The 5499-nt window shown below is 55.4% G+C and overlaps 1 long non-coding RNA gene across 3 annotated transcripts; it reads right to left on the minus strand.

The window, feature by feature from the left end:
• Positions 1 to 2176: 2176 nt before the first annotated feature.
• Positions 2177 to 5053, minus strand: LOC123579202. 3 transcript variants are annotated; one of them, XR_006702678.1, is made up of 4 exons: positions 4959 to 5053; positions 4311 to 4463; positions 3578 to 3673; positions 2177 to 2584 (listed from the first exon to the last, which is right to left on the minus strand). It is a non-coding gene; the product is annotated as an uncharacterized LOC123579202 (long non-coding RNA). The 3 variants fall into 3 exon arrangements; XR_006702680.1 differs by lacking the exon at positions 4959 to 5053 and adding an exon at positions 4840 to 4915; XR_006702679.1 differs by lacking the exon at positions 4959 to 5053 and adding an exon at positions 4699 to 4798.
• Positions 5054 to 5499: the final 446 nt, after the last annotated feature.

The following is a 5499-nucleotide window of genomic DNA, read 5'->3' on the forward strand; positions in this document are numbered from 1 at the left end:
GAGGCCCTGTGGCTGCGGGCACGGGGAGCCGCGATCACACTGATTTTCTATTTTCCACGTGCAGGCAGAGAGATGGCATCCCAGGGCCCCTCTGTGGGGTTTCTCGCGGGTCTCCTGGATCCCAGCTGTTCTGCAGCAACATCGGCTCCCTGGGCTGGGGGTGGGGTGGGGGGAGGGGGTTGTTGTTCTGGGAGCAGATTCTTCTCGAAAGCTGAGCTTGCAGTCAGGTCCTCGTATCTGACCCAGTGATCTTACGGGGCCAGAGTTCCCTGTTCTGAATCCTCAGCTAGTAATAGCTAGGAAGCCTTCGGATAGCAGGCAGCGAGACTGGCCTGGAAGTGAGGTCTTAGCGGCTTTGTCATTCTGCCCCAGACTGTGTCAAGGACGTCTGTCCCCAGCTTCCGTTCCACTGTTTGGCCCACCCCTTGACAGAAAACAAATCCTTTCTTCTCTGATTTTAGGAAGCAAGTTGCGTCGTGAAAATCCTTCCACTGAGTCATAGTTGCAAGTTTTAATAAACCTCTCATTATTTATTAAACGTTTGAGGATACAGCACAGATCCCAAATAACCTGCTAAATATTTATTTCATTAATACTCAAGTACACATTTATTTTTCACTAATTATTGCACACATTGCCAAGGTTTATTTACAGTGAGTTCATCAACAGTAATTCTAAGTTTAGAAGAAAGCAAGGCACAGACATCGAGAGTTTGTTTCCCACAACCAGAGGAGGGCACGCGGGATTTTGTCAGCCCCGGGCCCCTCACGCCCCCCGTCCCGACACCCAGGGCTGAGCCATCATCGCTTACTGGGACTCTGCCTGCACCGGTGGCCCCAGAAACTCAATTCACGGAACGGCATCCTTGGAGAGAGGCAGATGCCAGTCCGGGCTTGGCAGACATCAGGGTGGTGGCGAGAGCAGGTGCGGGGTCGGGAGAGAAGACGCAGGACAAAGCCCAGAGGGGACACTGACCCGGCTTCCGGCTCCCGAGGGGACGGGCCCCACGCTGAGTTCCTGGGCTGCTCCCAGCCCGGTTTATTCCCCACGCTGACGGACTCCACAACCCCCCACGCAGGGGGTTCTCCCTGCTCAAGGCTCAGCTGCCGTGGGCGAAGCACTGGGCAAACGAGATCTTCCTGAGCACGAGTTTCACACACTGTCAGCCGCCCCCGTTAGGGACATGTTTTGCTTTTGTTGACTATTTACTTCCATTTTTCCAAAACAAGAGACTTGATTTTCAGAATATTAACTTAGATAATAGAACATCTTAGAAACTTGGTTGCACCCTTGAGACCACTCAGTTACTTCCACCTATGTCAGACGCGTTTGTTAAGAATTTAAGGGGAAATCAACCATTTTTCTGTAAGTTCACACGCATACATGGATGGCCCGTGGCTGTCTTGGAGCCATGTTTCTAGAAAACAGAGCGTGGGGACATTTTCAGTGGCATCTAAACTTTGTTTGCTCGACCTCCTGCCTGGAAGCCTTGGCTGAGGTCACGCGGGCCGGGGTCAGGCATTCCCTGAAAACGCGAGTCTCTCTGTGTGTGAAGCGATCTCATTTCAACAAGAAAGACACCCCCAGGACTGATGTGGGGGTGACCCCCTCAGGTAGTCAGGGTCTGAATGCAGCCAGAATTTTCCAGAAACTGTTGTTCACAGGCGTGTCTGGGGCGGGGGTGGGGGAGTCCTGCCCAGGCTGGCCGCTCTGAACGCCCCACGGAGACCCGGGGAGTCAAGGCCACAGTGGGCACCCCTGGCTGCTGCCCATCTGGACACCGGTGGCGTTCGGAAACCAGAGCCGTTTTCCAGCAACTGTTGAGGGTGCCCTTGGCCCAGCTGCTGGCTGGGCAGCACTTGGCCCACGGGGTCACCTCCCTCAGGACGCAGGAAGCCGGCGCCTGCTCTGGGGCCAGGAATGAGCCCCACCGGCTGGAGGCTGGATCTACAGCCAGCGATCGGCTGCAAGGACCGCCCCTCGGGGGGCCTGTGGCCAATCCGTCCCACGGGCTGAGGTGGGAGGCATCGAAGGAGGCTGGCCTCACCTCCCAGATGGGTCTCAGAATCAAACACTAACCAGAGATACTTTTAAGAGTGATGAGTCACAACACGTGGGATCTCTTTCTTTCCTGGTGAAAGAAAGCATTATTCTACGTCCTGGCATTAATATTTATTAGTTCTAAACGAATATTTAGTAGCGTATCTGGGATGGCAGGGCACGGCCCCTCCCCCGGTGGCGGGGACTCCAGACTTAGCGCTGACACTTAAAGAGTGTGGCAGACTCCATTCCTGCCCTTACAACAAGAAAAAATGGGACAACTTGAAAACAACTGCTTTTCTCAGACTCACCCGAGAGCCCAGCGTGCAGGGCGAGCCAGCACCCTGAAATCTTGAGGGACAGCAAGTCTGGGAGGCCAGGGTGGGCAGGGTGGGTCTGCCTAGAGAAGCTGCTGGAGCCATAAACTGGCAGGAACCGGTGGGCGGTGCCTCGCTGGGCTTCTGGGAGCTGGGGGAGGGGGGACTTTATTTCCAGGAGCCCTGAGATCTCCTCACAAAGGTCTGAGGAAGATGCCCTTGTGGTTCTGCAGTGGGAGAGAAGAACTGGGCTGTGAAATATGTCCAGAAAGTGCTCTGTGACAAAGGGAAGACATCTGTCACATTTGGGAAACGTGACACGTATCCACCTTTCCCAAGAGCAGAGGCCCAGATCCCGGGGGAGGGTGCTCCTGGACTCTGGCCCCCTCGAGTCTTCTGGTCTCAACCAGTGGAGAAGAAGCTGTAGGAGAGAAAACCTCTGTGAAGGTGACATCCCAGACGCCCCGACCACTGAAGGATGTGCCCCACCCCCACGCCTCAGCCCAAGCCAACGCGGCTCCAGGAGGACCACAAGCGTGGCTCACAGCCGAACATGCTGCAGACCCAGACGCTCTCTTTGGGAGGAGCCCTCAGCCAAGCCACGTCAGGAGGGACAAGGCTAGAGAACCTTAGGCAGAGACCAGCCCCCAGCCACGCTGGCAAAGGCCTATTTCCCTCCGACTAGAGACGACAGGTCTGGCTTTAAGCAAAAGATGACAAAGCATGCCAGAGGGCCGGAGAAAACATAGTCTGAAAACACAGTGAGCTTGAAGACAGGGCAACAGCAAGTTCCAAGGTGAATGCAAAGCGACAGAAGAATGGGGGAAGAAGCACCATATCCAGGAGCGGAAGGGAGGGAAATTCTCAAAAGGCGTAACATCTATAACTGCAGTTGCTAGAGAGAGAAGATGGGGGGGGGGGGGTGATCACAGTGAGTATCTGGAGTAATGGAGTAATGACAGCCAGATCCAAGAAGCTCAGTGCCCACGACGCACTGAGCACAGCACCCACCAACTGCAGAAAAACAAAATCACAGAGGAAACCTTGAAACGAGCCTTTACGGGGACAAGAAAACAGCCAGAGAAGAACGAGGGTCACAGAGACGTCTCACCCGGAGTCGCTGCAGCAGAAGAGAGATGTTAAGTGGATGACATTTTTAACCTGTTAGAAGAAAAAAAAAAATCCCGCCAACACAGATTTCTGTAACCAGTGATACTCACTTTCAAAAGTGAGAGAAAAGAAAGACCTTCCCGGGCAAACAAACAACGAGAGAATTTGTGAAAGATGCTCCCAGGAAATTCAAGAAACAAAACAAGCTGTTCAGGGAGAAGGAATGATAGAGGTCAGAGTCTGCACAAGGGTTCAGAGTCCAAGCAGGAATAAGGGGACGTACGTGTGCTGGGTGATTCCAACAGAGGGAGAGGGGACGTGAGGGACAGCAGTGTCGCAGGGAGGCAGAAAGAGCTGGTGTTCTCCACCCCAGGCAGGTCCCTGCTCTGCCACCCACGGGGCAATGGTAATGGCAGGTGGGCTTGGACGTCGACTGTCAACTTTAGGGAAACCTCTACATGTTGGGAGTTTAATCAATACACCAAGGGGGAAGACAGAATCGAATAAAATCCTCAAGTAAAACCAGAGAAGGCAGAACCAGGAGCCTCTGGCAACGAATACAAAACAGCCACAAACATGGTGGACGGTGTCCGATCAGCTGATGTTGGCACCTTGACCAAGGATGGGATGGAGGGAGGGACAGAAGGAGGAGCAGCAGACCGGTCTGGGATTTCAGGTGTAGACACCAACCACCCGCATCAATAATAGATCCAGGAAGCAGAAAAGTGAGAAGGGGCTACTTGAGATTTCACGTGCAGGGGATTCAAGAAATCTCACCCTTGTTCAGGGCCAGGGACAGAGGCCGACGCGGGTCACGGGGAAGGTGCCTGGGGGTGGCCGCACCTGGCAGCTGGGCAGGCCCGAATTAAGAAGTCCTGGGCAGGGGCCAGGGAAGGTCTTCTCGCACATGTTGTCCTCAAACTGTAGTGACCACACGAGTCACTGAATGTACTTGGCCGTCATCCTGGGAAACGTGGCCCATCTGGAGCCCCAAATCTGCTTAAGACAATAAGAACCCCGAGGGGAAGTCCGGGCGCGGGAACAGGAAGCGCCGGCCGGGGAGACCGCAGGCGCCCGGAGAGGGGAAGCCCCGGGCCCCATTTGGGAGCTGGGTCCTCCGTCAGCCGACAGAGCCCGGCCCCCAGACTCGCCAGAGCTCGGCCGGCGCCAGGCCCACCGCCAGAGGTCCGGCCCCCAGCCCGCACTGCCCCCGGTCCGTCTGTTGCTTTACATCAGTAAGTAGAGTAACTCGTGGGCCCGGATCAAGTGTCCGTCAACTCGCGTCACCCTAAGCCCTCCTACGGCGGATTCCGGGCTGGGGACGCACCCGGTCACCCTCCCCCTGCCACTTCCGGCCAGACGCGCCTCTCACCAAGCAAAGCCGAAGCCCCGCGTGAGGGCAGCACCGTTGGCAGGGCCCCCGGGGAGCCCAGGCAGGGCGGGGGCGGCTTCGGTGAACACGTGGTGCACACGTGGTGCACGTGTACTTACCCGCCTTTAAGGCACGTGGCGCGCACGTACCCACGAGCCTTTAACACGTGGCGCTCACACACCTAAACTCCGTTGAGTCACGTGGTGCTCGTGTACCTACGCTCCGTGAACACGTGGCGCTCACATACCTAAGCTCCGTTAAATCACGTGGTGCGCGCGTAGCGACGACGTAAGGGATGCTAAAGCGACTTGTCAACGACCCAGTAGTTATCGTGTGTTCCTTCCGGCAGGCAGGTACACAGTCTTACCTATTTTAGCCATTTATGGGAAATGGGCAGCGCGTTTCCTAGGATGAGGGTAAAGTACAAACGGGTTTTACAGCAGCGGCTCCTGACGGTCCCTACAGAAACGGAAGTAACCTGTACTCTGTCTAATCCAGGGCTCAATGCGGGAAAGGCGTGTAAGGTGCGAAACACGTTAACACTTCTGACAGTCGTCTGATTAAATTACCAAATACTACTATTTGCGAGAAACGAATTCACAAGCAAAGCCCGAGGTCGGATATTTGGAACGTCACCACACCAGCAAGGGGTGAGGATGC

The sequence above is a fragment of the Leopardus geoffroyi genome, chromosome A1 (assembly GCF_018350155.1).
Source record: "Leopardus geoffroyi isolate Oge1 chromosome A1, O.geoffroyi_Oge1_pat1.0, whole genome shotgun sequence".
In the NCBI taxonomy this organism is placed as follows: domain Eukaryota; kingdom Metazoa; phylum Chordata; class Mammalia; order Carnivora; family Felidae; genus Leopardus; species Leopardus geoffroyi.